The sequence below is a fragment of the Protomyctophum parallelum genome (assembly GCF_964188405.1).
Source record: "Protomyctophum parallelum genome assembly, chromosome: 17".
NCBI lineage: Eukaryota > Metazoa > Chordata > Actinopteri > Myctophiformes > Myctophidae > Protomyctophum > Protomyctophum parallelum.
The window spans coordinates 39,429,905-39,447,300 of NC_139719.1; the positions used below are offsets into that span (position 1 = coordinate 39,429,905).

General features: G+C 46.7%; 1 pseudogene across 1 annotated transcript in view; it reads left to right on the forward strand.

Moving 5' to 3' along the window:
• Window positions 1-270: 270 nt before the first annotated feature.
• The window catches only part of LOC310874754 (protein kinase C epsilon type-like), an 89,650-nt pseudogene continuing 72,524 nt past the window's right edge, over window positions 271-17,396 (forward strand). The window contains exon 1 of the transcript XR_014571096.1: window positions 271-673. The product of XR_014571096.1 is annotated as a protein kinase C epsilon type-like (transcript). The remainder of the gene's footprint in view (window positions 674-17,396) is intronic.

Below are 17,396 nucleotides of genomic sequence, written 5' to 3' on the forward strand. Positions count from 1 at the left end.
GTGCATAACACACCACCACCACCAGTGTTCTGGTATGGCAGTGTTATTACAGCGAGTGTTCAAGGAGCCAATGGGCATTGTGGGATGTAAGCAGGGCTGTAGCCATCATCATCATCATCATCATCATCTGATGCAGTGAGCGGTGACTCCACCGGGTTCATCCTCACAACCAACCGTCTGTCTGGGAGACGAGGATAGGAGGACCAGGGGCCAACGATACACACACACACACACACACACACACACACACACACACACACACACACACACACACACACACACACACACTCCTAAAGGACCAGCCAGCCACACCACCACCATGCCCGTGTTCAGCGGCCTGCTGAAGGTGCGCGTGTGCGAGGCGGTGGACCTGAAGCCCACCCCCTGGGCGCTGCGCCACGCCGTGGGCAGCAACAAGAGCGGCGGCTCCTTCCTGCTGGACCCCTACCTGGCGCTCAACCTGGACCAGACGCGGCTGGGCCAGACGGCCACGCGCACCAAGACCAACTCGCCCGCCTGGCACCAGGAGTTCCTCACGGAGGTGAGGGAGGGCCGCAGCCTGGAGCTCAGCGTGTTCCACGACGCGCCCATCGGCTACGACGACTTCGTGGCCAACTGCACCATCCAGCTGGAGGACCTGATGCAGAACGGGACGCGCCACTATGAGGACTGGGTACGTACGCGTGTGTGTGTGTGTGTGTGTACGTGTGTGTGTGTGTGTGTGTGTGTGTGTGTGTGTGTGTGTGTGTGTGTGTGTGTGTGTGTGTCTGTGTGTGTCTGTGTGTGTGTGTCTGTGTTTGCCTCAAAAGTCTAATATCTCCCCCAGTCCAGGGGGATATCCCTTTGGTCTAGTGGTTAAGAGATGTTGGACTTTCACACACTTTTTAGGGCCTGAGTTTGAATCCCGGGTGTAACATGTACAGCATGTGCATGTGTGTGTGTGTGCGTGCGTGCAGGGATGTACTGTGGTGCTGCTATTAGATGTGGGTGTGTGTGTGTGTGTGTGTGCAGCATCTATATTGACACTATGCAGACATTGCAGACTATTGACACTTTTGACACTATGAAGACTGAGTACGTGTGGTTGGCGATGTGTGTGTGCGTGTGCAGGGTTGCAGTTACGACTTTCAGAAGTGGGGGTGCACATCTACGTTGCTTCCCCCCCCCCCCCCCCCTAGTCACACAGTACACACAGTACGCACCAAGTCTCCTCACCCAAAATAGCAGATCTACAATATGGATGCGAGGGTTTTCAAGTATAGTTCATCAATTATTGGTCACCCCAAACCGAAATCCTATTTTTTTAGGGTGCGCTGGCAACCTCCTCCTCCACAATGTCTGGCGTTCACCTGTGACTTCCAAGTCTATGGATTTTTAAGCTTGCTTTTATAAGAAGCACCACACAAAACACAAAACAGTCCAGAGACAGTGCTGGAGTACTTGAGGCCGGGTTAACCACTTGAACCCGGCCTATAGCAGCCCCTATTCTGAGGGGAACACCCTATAGCAGCCCCTATTCTGAGGGGAACACCCTATAGCAGCCCCTATTCTGAGGGGAACACTCTATAGCAGCCCCTATTCTGAGGGGAACACCCTATAGCAGCCCCTATTCTGAGGGGAACACTCTATAGCAGCCCCTATTCTGAGGGGAACACCCTATAGCAGCCCCTATTCTGAGGGGAACACCCTATAGCAGCCCCTATTCTGAGGGGAACACCCTATAGCAGCCCCTATTCTGAGGGGAACACTCTATAGCAGCCCCTATTCTGAGGGGAACACCCTATAGCAGCCCCTATTCTGAGGGGAACACTCTATAGCAGCCCCTATTCTGAGGGGAACACTCTATAGCAGCCCCTATTCTGAGGGGAACACTCTATAGCAGCCCCTATTCTGAGGGGAACACCCTATAGCAGCCCCTATTCTGAGGGGAACACTCTATAGCAGCCCCTATTCTGAGGGGAACACTCTATAGCAGCCCCTATTCTGAGGGGAACACTCTGAACCCGGCCTATAGCAGCCCCTATTCTGAGGGGAACACTCTATAGCAGCCCCTATTCTGAGGGGAACACTCTATAGCAGCCCCTATTCTGAGGGGAACACTCTATAGCAGCCCCTATTCTGAGGGGAACACTCTATAGCAGCCCCTATTCTGAGGGGAACACTCTATAGCAGCCCCTATTCTGAGGGGAACACCCTATAGCAGCCCCTATTCTGAGGGGAACACTCTATAGCAGCCCCTATTCTGAGGGGAACACTCTATAGCAGCCCCTATTCTGAGGGGAACACTCTGAACCCGGCCTATAGCAGCCCCTATTCTGAGGGGAACACTCTATAGCAGCCCCTATTCTGAGGGGAACACTCTATAGCAGCCCCTATTCTGAGGGGAACACTCTATAGCAGCCCCTATTCTGAGGGGAACACTCTATAGCAGCCCCTATTCTGAGGGGAACACTCTGAACCCGGCCTATAGCAGCCCCTATTCTGAGGGGAACACTCTATAGCAGCCCCTATTCTGAGGGGAACACCCTATAGCAGCCCCTATTCTGAGGGGAACACTCTATAGCAGCCCCTATTCTGAGGGGAACACTCTATAGCAGCCCCTATTCTGAGGGGAACACCCTATAGCAGCCCCTATTCTGAGGGGAACACCCTATAGCAGCCCCTATTCTGAGGGGAACACCCTATAGCAGCCCCTATTCTGAGGGGAACACCCTATAGCGGCCCCTATTCTGAGGGGAACACCCTATAGCGGCCCCTATTCTGAGGGGAACACCCTATAGCGGCCCCTATTCTGAGGGGAACACCCTATAGCAGCCCCTATTCTGAGGGGAACACCCTATAGCGGCCCCTATTCTGAGGGGAACACCCTATAGCGGCCCCTATTCTGAGGGGAACACCCTGCGCATTTTGGTTTAGAGCAAATTGACACTAATTAGCTTGCGGACCCCCATTTGAAAAGACCCCCCCCCCCCATAAGAGAAGAGTTTTACGACTCTAGCAGAGATTCTCAACCCGTTTCATTTCAAGGACCCCCCCCCCCCCCGTTTGACATTAATTAGTCTACACTCTACAGACCCCCATTTAATGGCATTTCTATCTCTGGAACCCCCAATTTATTTAGTTAAAATCAATGTTAATTAATCAGAGTTACAGACCCATCAGGGTCCATTTGGCTTCCAAACTGTCATTTAGCTGGGGGGACGTGGGGGACTCCCTCAAGGACCCCTGGTGGTCCCCGGACCCCACTTTGGGGAACCACTGGTTTAAAGAGCAGACCAATGAGCCAATGGTTTAGTTAAAATGCTTTGGCTCAACCAAGGACACGTCAAAGACAGATGGGAGGCATTTCTCGTTCTTTTGTCAGTATTGAAGTAAAACCCTTTTCCCCAGCTGGGGACGACGCGCTGCATGGATTGGATCGGTGACCTCGCAGTGTTCACCACTCCCCCTGTAGCCTTGAGGCTGCCGCTGATGACCTCGTACAGACACACACACACGCCTCTTCTTGGTCAGCACGTGTGTCGTTTACTTATCCCATTCTGACCTGAGATCAGATTCATACGAGGTTTCCCGCCGGACACACACTGGTCTGACGAACCCATTCTGACCTGAGATCAGATTCTAAAAATGTCAGTCGTTCTTCGATTCTTCAAAAATAGCAGACCTACAAGCTCGTATCGCGCCACTCGGTGGCGCGATATGAGCTTGTAGATCTGCTATTTTTAAATAGCTAAAACATAACATGATGCTGACACCAAAATGGGTGCCCGGTCAGAATGGGTTATTCAGCCTGGTGTCTTTGGGAAGGGGGCGGGGCGGGGGGGAATTCCTGATAATATGATGATTCCAGTATTATTTATTAGACCTGCTGATTTGGTAAATAAAATAACCCATTTTGACGTGGGATCAGATTCTTAAAAATGTCTTCTACATCCTGACAGTTTTCTGAAAAAGCTATGTTTCTATGTATGTCAGTCGTTCTTCGATTTTTCAAAAATAGCAGACCTACAAGCTCGTAGCTTGTAGATCTGCTATTTTTCAATAGCTAAAGTATAACATGATGCTAACACTCATGACTTGTGTCACAGTCGTCTGTGTTGCCGTCGGTGCCATCAGAATTTTTGGTCCGAAAACGCCAGAGCCGCGCTATCATTATCAACATAATCATCATCACAACGCCGTTATGAACTTTGAAAATCTGTGTCTGACCTGTGTGTGTGTGTGTGTGTGTGTGTGTGTGCGCATGCGTGTGTGTGCTTCATATACACACAGTCTGGGCGTGACGCGTGGTGCACAGCCGTCTCTTGTTTGCCTCGGTCTAAAGTGCTCTGAGAGACAATTAGTCCTTCCTCCCCAAATAAATGCTTGAATATCTGCATGTTTTAGCCTCTCTGACGACGCTGGGAGTCGTCCAGTGTGCTCTTGTTTAATGTTCGCTTGTGTTGTCGTTGGAACCCCCAATTTGTTCTGTAAAACTCTATGTTAATTTAACTCTGAGAGTGTACAAATGGAACCAATGGAACCAGTCAGGGTCCATTTGGTTCCATTTGTCCACTCGGTGGACAAACTGACTGTCCAACATACAACCAGTCAGTTCTGCACTTTCTTCTCGGCTCTCTCGAATGTGGGAACAATATGTAGGAGGCTTCTCTCTCTGCCTGTTCCTCAGAACCTGATCTCTAAAAGGAACCAGGAACTAAGAATGTATTCAACCAGGTGTGTGTGTGTGTGTGTGTGTGTGTGTGTGTTTAGAGAGAGGTTGCTACTACTATTACTGTCACATATACTAATTATACAAATTGTCTCTGGCGGGTGGAAAACCTATAATAGTCCGAAAGTCCGAAACTGTTCCTTTGTCAGGAGTCAAATTCGAAAACATAAAAAAAGAAAAAAAAAACACTTCCGCAAGCTAGAAATATGTCTCGACGTGGCACGTTTCTACCCTGTAGATCTGCTGCTTTCGTTGCTTTAGTTTGACGCTGCCTGTGTGATACGATCAAGTAGGGCATTCATTTACGAGAAAAACTCCACAAATAATGACATAAGAGGTCCCACAGCAAATAGTGATGCCTGAAGAGGGTCTTCTATTGACCGAAACGTTGCCTAAATAAAGTGTAGACGGTGTGCAGGCAGGGTCATTTTATTGTCTCCACCAGGCCGAAGGCATGTGGGGAGAGTATGTTTTGCACTCCGTCCGTCCGCGTGTCCGTCCGTCCGTTTGTGTGTCCGTGTGTCCGTGGACAGCTAATCTCGGCCACCGTTAACCCGGTCGATGCCATATTTTGCACACACACTCCCTGGATGCCAACCATGAACCTCTGCCCCAAACTTTCCAGAACGGCCTGTTATAGCGCCACCAGGAGGCCGCTTTGTGCAAAACAAGTTTTTGCACAGTACACCTACAGATTTTGTCCAAACATCACGCAAATTGGTACACAGTCTCTCTAGAGCCATTCAACGAAACGGGTCTTTCAGATTTATCAGACTCCATCCTGATTGGTTAAGATTGGCTTCCAAAGTTCACAGGAGTGCTCAGTTTCAAACAAAATGCTGCAAATCATGAACACATCGCGTGATTTCCGTGAAATTGTGCACCCACATTCCCACTAGGCCGAGGACGAAATGCCACATGAACAATTTCAACTCAGCCTCAAGGTGGCGCTATAACTGGCCGAAAAGTGTTTTTACCTCTAACTGCACGGATCTGTGGATAACCTGGTGGAGACCTGTGCCCGGAAGGGCACTTTTTCTAGTTATATATTCTTTCGCCCGTTAGTAACAGAATAATAAGATGTAGTGCTCGGGTCGCGTATAATGCCACCTGTCCACCAACCGCAGAGTACTCTGGGGGTTAGAAGAATCCAGGCTAGGCGCCGGGGGGGATGGCTCTGGTTCTTTGTCGCTGCGTCAGTGACTCCTACGGGCCGGTGTGGTGCCTGTTAGTGGGGGGGGATGGCGGTTCTTTGTCGCTGCGTCAGTGACTCCTACGGGCCGGTGTGGTGCCTGTTAGTGGGGAATGTTGAACGGGAGGAGTATAGGGTAAATGGTAAATGGTGCATTTATATAGCGCCTTTATCCAAGGCGCTTTACATAGATTGTGCGTTACATTCACCCATTCACACACACATTCATACACCGATGGCAGCGGAAACCATGCAAGGCACCAACCAGCACATCGGGAGCAATTAGGGGTTCAGTGTCTTGCTCAAGGACACTTCGACAGTAACTCTGGGGGAGCCCGGGTTCGAACTGGCAACCTTACGGTTACCATCCAGGCACTCTACCCCTGAGCCACCGCCGGAGGGCAGTGATGGAAATAGGTTTTCAATGTAACGAGTCCCGGGGATGGTCTTTTAGATGACATTTTACGAGTCCCACTTCAACGACGTTGGGACTCATATTTTGCAATTATTTTTTACAAATTGTAGCATTTAACTCCCAGGTTATAATGTGGTTATATTCACGTAGAAAACAGAAGAAGAAATGATTATTATAACTAAAGCTAGCAAAATAAACGGAGAATAAAAAAACGGTACAGTAGTGCAAAACTGCGTTTTGGGATGCAAAATACACCCTATTTTAATCTCTGGGAGGGGAGGGGGTCGCTCCTCACGGGCAGGTGAGCCAGTGACGTACCAGAGCAGCAGGGTATACCCTCCCCCCAGAAATATGTGGGGAGGGTCAAGTGGCATAATGATCGAAAAGGAGTAAATGAATAAGGATTGTGTAAAAAATAAATAAATGATACAAGTGATACTGGAACATATTAATGTCTGATATACTATATGACATGATCTGTAGATCAAGACATAAGCGGTTTCTGTATGTATGAGTCAAGGGGTTTGTCCGTCCCTGTCCTCCTCATGCACCACTGCTTTACTATTGTTCCCACCATGGAAAAAACATGCCGTGTGTGTGTGTGTGTGTGTGTGTGTGTGTGTGTGTGTGGGTGTGTGTGTGTGTGTGCATGCGCGCGGCGTGCGGGCACGCATATAGAGGCATACTGTAGCCTACATAATGTACTTAGTACTGTGTATAGTACAGTATGTACTTACAAGTGTTCATAATTATGTAGGCCAATGTACATATATGTACACTGTACCTGTGTTTGTCTGACTCTGTATAATCTAGGCATGGTGATGCACACACTGACACACACACACTCACACACACACACACACACACACACACACACACACACACACACACACACACACACACACACACACGTACGCACGCCGCCCAGGGTAAGGTCAGAGTGAATGGATCACCCTGTGCTGATTGACTACAGCCTATCGATCATCAGACAGGCGGCTCGGCGTCAATACATGTGTGCTCACCACAGCGCCGCTCGCTCACACAGTCTCCGCCCCCTCCCCCTCCCCCTCCCCCTCCCCCTCCCCCTCCCCCTCCCTCCCTCTCTGTTCCTGTCGTCCCCAATCCATCCATCCATCCATCCATCCTTCCCTCCTCCCCCCCCCCCCCCCCCCCCCCCCCCGCAACCATTAGCAGAGTTATATATCAGTAGTGTTCACAACATGTACTATTAACCCATTTTTAGACCTGAGATCAGATTCATACGAGGTTTCCACTGGACAAACGCTGGTCTGACGAACCCATTCTGACCTGAGATCAGATTCTAAAAATGTCAGTTGTTCTTCGATTTAAAAAAAATAGCAGACCTACAAGCTCGTATCGCGCCACTCGGTGGCGTGATATGAGCTTGTAGATCTGCTATTTTTCAATAGCTAAAGCATAACATGATGCCAACACCAAAATGGGTGCCCGGTCAGAATGGGTTAACCCATTTAGACCTGAGGCCGATTCTACAAATGAAAAAAAAAAAATGAAAGAAATGTTTCGGTGTCGGTGGTTCTCAAACATTTTCATGGCAAAAAATATATGTAATTGGCCGGCCAAACCCCATATGTTGTTCCACAGACTCCCCCCCCCAGAAGCAAAGATACAAGTAAAAAAAAACGTTCGCTCAGAATTTAAGAATATGAAGAATTGCGCCACATTTTCTAGCGATATTTTTCTTTTTTTTAGCGGTGCCGCGCTATATGAGCTTGTAGATCTTCTATTTTTCAACAGCTAAAGCATGACGTAATGCTTAAAACACCAAAAGGGGGTTCCCGTTCAGAATGGTGTTAATTAATACCAAAGTACTCTCTCCTTTGCATGCTCCCTTAAAGGTATATTCAGTGATTTCACTCAAAAAACCTTAGGTTTCGTTTTTGGCTGTGGGACCCAGCCTTTCGTCCAATCAGGATAGAGAGTCAATAACGAAACTAAGGTTTTTTGACCCCCAGGGGTTAACTGGGGACAGGGAGGAACTCCTTATATGGTCAGCACACTCTATAGTAGGGAGGATTATCACAACAAAACAAAAAAATAAGTGATATTTGAATTAAGTGAAATCACTGAATATACCTTTAAGTCTACACTAAACAATAAATACATTGTTTAGGGATTGTTTCGGTCTTCATCAGCCACTGGAGTAGTGTGGTGGTGTTTTTATACCGTCATCAGCCACTGGAGTAGTGTGGTTGTGTTTTTATACCTTCATCAGCCACTGGAGTAGTGTGGTGGTGTTTTTATAGGCCATCATCAGCCACTGGAGTAGTGTGGTGGTGTTTTTATCCCTTCATCAGCCACTGGAGTAGTGTGGTGGTGTTTTTATACCTTCATCAGCCACTGGAGTAGTGTGGTGGTGTTTCTATACCTTCATCAGCCACTGGAGTAGTGTGGTGGTGTTTTTATACCTTCATCAGCCACTGGAGTAGTGTGGTGGTGTTTCTATACCTTCATCAGCCACTGGAGTAGTGTGGTGGTGTTTTTATACCGTCATCAGCCACTGGAGTAGTGTGGTGGTGTTTTTATACCTTCATCAGCCACTGGAGTAGTGTGGTGGTGTTTTTTATACCATCATCAGCCACTGGAGTAGTGTGGTGGTGTTTCTATACCTTCATCAGCCACTGGAGTAGTGTGGTGGTGTTTTTATAGGTCATCATCAGCCACTGGAGTAGTGTGGTGGTGTTTTTATACCTTCATCAGCCACTGGAGTAGTGTGGTGGTGTTTCTATACCTTCATCAGCCACTGGAGTAGTGTGGTGGTGTTTTTATACCGTCATCAGCCACTGGAGTAGTGTGGTGGTGTTTTTATAGGTCTTCATCAGCCACTGGAGTAGTGTGGTGGTGTTTTTATCCCTTCATCAGCCACTGGAGTAGTGTGGTGGTGTTTTTATACCTTCATCAGCCACTGGAGTAGTGTGGTGGTGTTTTTATAGGTCTTCATCAGCCACTGGAGTAGTGTGGTGGTGTTTTTATAGGTCTTCATCAGCCACTGGAGTAGTGTGGTGGTGTTTTTATACCGTCATCAGCCACTGGAGTAGTGTGGTGGTGTTTTTATACCTTCATCAGCCACTGGAGTAGTGTGGTTGTGTTTTTATAGGTCATCATCAGCCACTGGAGTAGTGTGGTGGTGTTTTTATACCTTCATCAGCCACTGGAGTAGTGTGGTTGTGTTTTTATCCCTTCATCAGCCACTGGAGTAGTGTGGTTGTGTTTTTATCCCTTCATCAGCCACTGGAGTAGTGTGGTGGTGTTTTTATACCTTCATCAGCCACTGGAGTAGTGTGGTGGTGTTTTTTATACCATCATCAGCCACTGGAGTAGTGTGGTGGTGTTTCTATACCTTCATCAGCCACTGGAGTAGTGTGGTGGTGTTTTTATAGGTCATCATCAGCCACTGGAGTAGTGTGGTGGTGTTTTTATACCTTCATCAGCCACTGGAGTAGTGTGGTGGTGTTTTTATACCTTCATCAGCCACTGGAGTAGTGTGGTGGTGTTTTTATACCTTCATCAGCCACTGGAGTAGTGTGGTGGTGTTTTTATAGGCCATCATCAGCCACTGGAGTAGTGTGGTGGTGTTTTTATAGGCCATCATCAGCCACTGGAGTAGTGTGGTGGTGTTTCTATAGGTCTTCATCAGCCACTGGAGTAGTGTGGTGGTGTTTTTATAGGTCTTCATCAGCCACTGGAGTAGTGTGGTGGTGTTTTTATACCTTCATCAGCCACTGGAGTAGTGTGGTGGTGTTTTTATAGGTCTTCATCAGCCACTGGAGTAGTGTGGTGGTGTTTTTATACCTTCATCAGCCACTGGAGTAGTGTGGTGGTGTTTTTATACCTTCATCAGCCACTGGAGTAGTGTGGTGGTGTTTTTATAGGTCTTCATCAGCCACTGGAGTAGTGTGGTGGTGTTTTTATAGGTCTTCATCAGCCACTGGAGTAGTGTGGTGGTGTTTTTATACCTTCATCAGCCACTGGAGTAGTGTGGTGGTGTTTTTATAGGTCTTCATCAGCCACTGGAGTAGTGTGGTGGTGTTTTTATAGGCCATCATCAGCCACTGGAGTAGTGTGGTGGTGTTTTTATAGGTCTTCATCAGCCACTGGAGTAGTGTGGTGGTGTTTTTATAGGCCATCATCAGCCACTGGAGTAGTGTGGTGGTGTTTCTATAGGTCTTCATCAGCCACTGGAGTAGTGTGGTGGTGTTTTTATAGGTCTTCATCAGCCACTGGAGTAGTGTGGTGGTGTTTTTATACCTTCATCAGCCACTGGAGTAGTGTGGTGGTGTTTTTATAGGTCTTCATCAGCCACTGGAGTAGTGTGGTGGTGTTTTCATACCTTCATCAGCCACTGGAGTAGTGTGGTGGTGTTTTTATCCCATCATCAGCCACTGGAGTAGTGTGGTGGTGTTTTTATAGGCCATCATCAGCCACTGGAGTAGTGTGGTGGTGTTTTTATCCCTTCATCAGCCACTGGAGTAGTGTGGTGGTGTTTTTATAGGCCATCATCAGCCACTGGAGTAGTGTGGTGGTGTTTTTATCCCTTCATCAGCCACTGGAGTAGTGTGGTGGTGTTTTTATCCCTTCATCAGCCACTGGAGTAGTGTGGTGGTGTTTTTATAGGCCATCATCAGCCACTGGAGTAGTGTGGTGGTGTTTTTATAGGCCATCATCAGCCACTGGAGTAGTGTGGTGGTGTTTTTATACCTTCATCAGCCACTGGAGTAGTGTGGTGGTGTTTTTATCCCTTCATCAGCCACTGGAGTAGTGTGGTGGTGTTTTTATAGGCCATCATCAGCCACTGGAGTAGTGTGGTGGTGTTTTTATCCCTTCATCAGCCACTGGAGTAGTGTGGTGGTGTTTTTATAGGCCATCATCAGCCACTGGAGTAGTGTGGTGGTGTTTTTATAGGCCATCATCAGCCACTGGAGTAGTGTGGTGGTGTTTTTATAGGCCATCATCAGCCACTGGAGTAGTGTGGTGGTGTTTTTATAGGTCTTCATCAGCCACTGGAGTAGTGTGGCGGTGTTTTTATACCTTCATCAGCCACTGGAGTAGTGTGGTGGTGTTTTTATAGGCCATCATCAGCCACTGGAGTAGTGTGGTGGTGTTTTTATAGGTCTTCATCAGCCACTGGAGTAGTGTGGTGGTGTTTTTATACCGTCATCAGCCACTGGAGTAGTGTGGTGGTGTTTCTATACCTTCATCAGCCACTGGAGTAGTGTGGTGGTGTTTCTATAGGTCTTCATCAGCCACTGGAGTAGTGTGGTGGTGTTTTTATAGGTCTTCATCAGCCACTGGAGTAGTGTGGTGGTGTTTTTATACCTTCATCAGCCACTGGAGTAGTGTGGTGGTGTTTTTATACCTTCATCAGCCACTGGAGTAGTGTGGTGGTGTTTTTATAGGTCTTCATCAGCCACTGGAGTAGTGTGGTGGTGTTTTTATAGGTCTTCATCAGCCACTGGAGTAGTGTGGTGGTGTTTTTATACCTTCATCAGCCACTGGAGTAGTGTGGTGGTGTTTTTATAGGTCTTCATCAGCCACTGGAGTAGTGTGGTGGTGTTTTTATAGGCCATCATCAGCCACTGGAGTAGTGTGGTGGTGTTTTTATAGGCCATCATCAGCCACTGGAGTAGTGTGGTGGTGTTTTTATCCCTTCATCAGCCACTGGAGTAGTGTGGTGGTGTTTTTATAGGCCATCATCAGCCACTGGAGTAGTGTGGTGGTGTTTTTATAGGCCATCATCAGCCACTGGAGTAGTGTGGTGGTGTTTTTATACCTTCATCAGCCACTGGAGTAGTGTGGTGGTGTTTTTATCCCTTCATCAGCCACTGGAGTAGTGTGGTGGTGTTTTTATAGGCCATCATCAGCCACTGGAGTAGTGTGGTGGTGTTTTTATCCCTTCATCAGCCACTGGAGTAGTGTGGTGGTGTTTTTATAGGCCATCATCAGCCACTGGAGTAGTGTGGTGGTGTTTTTATAGGCCATCATCAGCCACTGGAGTAGTGTGGTGGTGTTTTTATAGGCCATCATCAGCCACTGGAGTAGTGTGGTGGTGTTTTTATCCCTTCATCAGCCACTGGAGTAGTGTGGTGGTGTTTTTATAGGTCTTCATCAGCCACTGGAGTAGTGTGGCGGTGTTTTTATACCTTCATCAGCCACTGGAGTAGTGTGGTGGTGTTTTTATAGGCCATCATCAGCCACTGGAGTAGTGTGGTGGTGTTTTTATCCCTTCATCAGCCACTGGAGTAGTGTGGTGGTGTTTTTATAGGTCTTCATCAGCCACTGGAGTAGTGTGGCGGTGTTTTTATACCTTCATCAGCCACTGGAGTAGTGTGGTGGTGTTTTTATAGGCCATCATCAGCCACTGGAGTAGTGTGGTGGTGTTTTTATAGGTCTTCATCAGCCACTGGAGTAGTGTGGTGGTGTTTTTATACCGTCATCAGCCACTGGAGTAGTGTGGTGGTGTTTCTATACCTTCATCAGCCACTGGAGTAGTGTGGTGGTGTTTTTATAGGTCTTCATCAGCCACTGGAGTAGTGTGGTGGTGTTTTTATACCATCATCAGCCACTGGAGTAGTGTGGTGCTGTTTTTATACCTGCAGCCGACACACACACTGTTTGTTTTGGTAGCCCCCCCCCCCAAAAAAAAACCCTGTCTACCAAAACACACATGTGGAAATTAAATCACACCCGTGTGAAGTGAGTAGTGCAACTCCGTGTGGGAAGTTCCAGGGTGCCGGCCCAGGGTGCCCAGTTTCCGCGTCCGAAACGGTTGAGAAATGACAGAGTTACCGTGCGGCGGGCCTACCTCTACGGTACTGTACTGTATTATACTGTCACTGTACTGTACTGGTACACCCGGAAACATCATCATAGATACAGTTATTACGTGGCGCGCGTGTTTGTGTGTGTGTTAGGTTGCGCACAGGTGGTGAAAAACAACCATGCATACCCACCCACCCACCCACCCAGCCAGCCAGCCAGCCAGCCACCCACACACATAGCTCTGAAAAACCCACCAAAATAGGGCAGTGTCTTTCCACAGCCTGGGAAACACCACCAACACAATACTCCAGTGTTTCTTGTGTAGGCCTACTATGGTCGTTGAGTGGCATTTAATTTGTTTTTATATACGGAATAGCCCTCTAAACACATTAATGGCTTTTGTTTTAAATGTATCCTTGTTCAGAGTGTGCTTGAAGCCTGTCTGGATGATGGGACCTCTCTTCACAATACTCCACAGTGGCTCATGACTAGAGGGAAATGATGGGTAAAAACAAGTATATATTGTCATGTAATGGAAACACAGGGCAAAGTCACAATGACATAGTATACTATCTATAAACCTATCTATAAAACTATCTATCTATCTATACATGTACCACGTCTCCGTACGTCCGTCCGTCTGTCTGTACGTACGTACGTACGTATGTACGGCTGTAATGTACATAACTCGAGAACCGTTCACCACCGGTTGTCCAGAACCGAGACAAAGGGCCCTCTGCCCGGGCCTTGCCCCCAGTGCTCCATATATGGAGCTGGCCTGTTCTGACATCACAGCACTCCATATTTGGGCATGCCTGACACAGAACTTCATATGTATATATAAAATAAAAGAGACGCAGAGAGACAGATTCAGAAATCTCCATATATGGGCATAAAAAGGGACACAGGGTACTCTGACACGGGTACAGCGGGTATGGCATAGCCGGGGGCGGGGCATGGATCTTCAACTTCCATTGTTACTTTAACCCATTCTGAACGGGAACCCATTTTGGTGTCAGCATCATGTTATGCTTTAGCTATTGAAAAATAGCAGACCTACAAGCTCATAGCGCGCCACCGAGTGGCGCGCTACGAGCTTGTAGGTCTGCTATTTTTGAAAAAGCGAAGAACGACTGACATTTTTTAGAATCTGATCTCAGGTCAGAAGAATGGGTTAATCAGACCAGTGTGTTGTCCAGTGGAAAGCTGGAATGGGTTAATGCCGATTCGGTGCTCTACAGCCGGGCACAACCGGTCTAGTCCCCCCCCCCCCCTCTTTCTTCTATCCACTGCCAAACCTGAGGGTAGGCAACCTTGGGTGGACCCTCCCCCCCCCCTCTCTCTCCCTCCCTCCCTCCCTCCCTCCCCCTTCTCCACTTTATCTTCACCATCTCTCCTTTTTCTACCTCCCTCCGTCCACCCATAAACCCACCCACCCATAAACCGTCCACCCATAAACCCACCCACCCGTCTGTCCATCTGTCCGTTAACCACCCTTCCTCCATCTCACTGACCCCTATCTCCATCCATCCATCCTTCCTTTTTAAAGGTAAATATTCCACAGTATTTCAACCTTATCGCCATGTGTTTTTCAGTATATAGGAGTGATGATCAATACATGATGTTAAGTCCATTAAGTCCATTAAAGATCTCTGTATGGCCACTGAGGGCAGCAAATCGAAAACATCTACCGATCATATTGTGCACATGATGATATAATAATAGCATGCCACATCAAAACCTACGACCACTCTCCCCTCTGCCACTATATAGATAGGCAATGGCCTCCAGAATTGCTTCAGACAAAAAAAAATGCTTTAACCCTCTAAGACCCAGCGTTGCTTTTTAGCAACAATTTTATTTAATTTAATTACTAAATTATTTAAAAAAAAATCTGTTCTTTTTTCACCTAAACGTCATCAGTGATGTTCATTGCAATGCCATTTTTCATGATATTTGCATATAAATACCCCCCACAGAGGCTGAAATTCACACAAATAAAAAATGTCTGGACTCTGTGCAATTTAGATTTTCTTTTAACCTAAGACTTTTGACCTTTACCCTAATAAAAGTAGTTAAAATAATTGTAATATATGTTTTTTTGTGATCATTAGAATGTCTAGAACATGTTTTATTCATTATTGTGAAAGATATCCCCAAAATGTAAATTATTAATTTATTATATTATTATATATTTATTATATAATTATTATAAATTTTTCATCAAACTTATTATTATTTTTTTTTTAACATACTTTTTAGTCTTAGTCCTAGTAGTACAAAGTAGTAGTAAGGTTGAAATCTATTTTTTGCAAGTAGAAATTAATGCGGGTGTTAGAGGGTTAACGCATTTTGGGGCGGGAACCCCTTTTGGTGTTAGCATTATGTTACGCTTTAGCTATTGAAAAATAGCAGATCTACAAAGCTCATAGCGCGCCACCGAGTGGCGCGCTATGAGCTTTGTAGGTCTGCCACCATTGGTGTGTGAATGTGGGAAGTGAGGACGCTGGCGTCGACTGTTCGCAGCTGCACCTCCCAATGAATGAATGAATGGACCGTTGTAAAGCGCTTTGAACACTTGGGAAAAAAACGCTATCAAAATGCAATTCATTTATAGTTTGTTTTCCGGTTCAGGTTAAAGGGATTGTGACATTAAAAAAAAGGTTTTGGAATTGTTCTTGTTTTTTTTAGGTTTTCTAATCTCAATTGCACCCAAAAAACATGAACTTTTAACATTCAGTAGATTTTCTGTGATCTGGGGTTTTCTGGCTCAAACAGGTGCTCTGATTTGCCGGCAGTAAGTGACATCACTTACTGCAAATCCCATATATGCCAATGGGATTTGCCAGCAGATGTCACTGTTTTTGTAGCTCAAAAGGCCCAAAAAACCCCAAAGAAAAATTCAGACCACAGAAAATCCACTGAATGTTCAAAGTTCAGGTCTTTTGGGTGTAATTGAGGTCATAAAACCTAAAAGAAAAAAGAAAAAGAAATGAAAATGAATGTCATAAAACCTTTAAAAACGGCTGCATTTGGAAAAACATTGAAAACATGGCAGACAGAATAGAAGTATAAGCAACACATTTGCACCGAACAAATAGGTGTGTCCAGACAGAGCCATGCCAATGTGTGCACTCATGACAGGCAGTATTGAGACACACAAAAACATCTAACACACCAATTATTAGCATTGTTACAGTATATGGTTATAACTGCAGCTCTGTGTCAGGGTCAGTGTTATGTTTCTATCTCTTTTTACCCTGCTGTCATTTTTAACCTGACGTGGAAAACTTCAAAATCAGCCTATAGGGTGTCACGCCCACCTACAACTGTGAATTCTGGGTATTATCAGACGTATTATCAGAATGTTGTTTAATTTGTGCTGTTTTTGAAAAGGGGGGCTTAGAGTGGTTAACCCATTTTGGGCGGGCCGGGCATCCATTTTGGTGTTAGCATTAAGCTATGCTTTAGCTATTGAAAAAATAGCAGATCTACAAGCTCATAGCGCGCCACCGAGTGGCGCGCTACGAGCTTGTAGGTCTGCTATTTTTTTAAATCGAAGAACGACTGACATTTTTTAGAATCTGATCTCAGGTCAGAATGGGTTAATCAGACCAGTGTGTGTCCAGTGGAAACCTCGTATGAATCTGATCTCAGGTCAGAATGGGTTAAGATATACAGTATAGTTAGTATAATTCAGTCGACCGGTCAGGGCTGAAAAACATAAAACAATGGAGGATCAGCTACAGTCCTCTCCCTCTGTGTAACAAAACAATGTTTTATCGTCCCCCTTGTTGCCCTTTTTCTCCTCTTCTTCATCTTCATCCCCCCCCCCCCCCCCCCCCTCTCTCTCTCTCTCTCTCTCTCTTGTCTCCTCTAGCATCACTCTATCAATGCTAGTGCTATCTCCTCTCCACCCCCCCCGCCCCCGCCCCCATCCACCTCAATCAGCTCTCTGCCTTCACCATTTATCACTCTGGCCCTCTCACTGTTGCATCACACATCTCTCCTTACTCTCTCTCTCTCTCTCTCTCTCTCTCTCCTTACTCTCTCTCTCTCTCTCTCTCTCTCTCTCTCTCTCTCTCTCTCTCTCTCTCTCTCTCTCCTTACTCTCTCTCTCTCTCTCTCTCTCTCTCTCTCTCTCTCTCTCTCCCTGCATTGCTCATCCTGTCTCTCACTCTCTCTCCATCTCTCATTCCTCCTCCCTTCTCTTCCCTCCATCTTTCAGCATGCATATCTCTCACTCTTTGACATGTCATCTCTCTCTCTCTCTCTCTCTC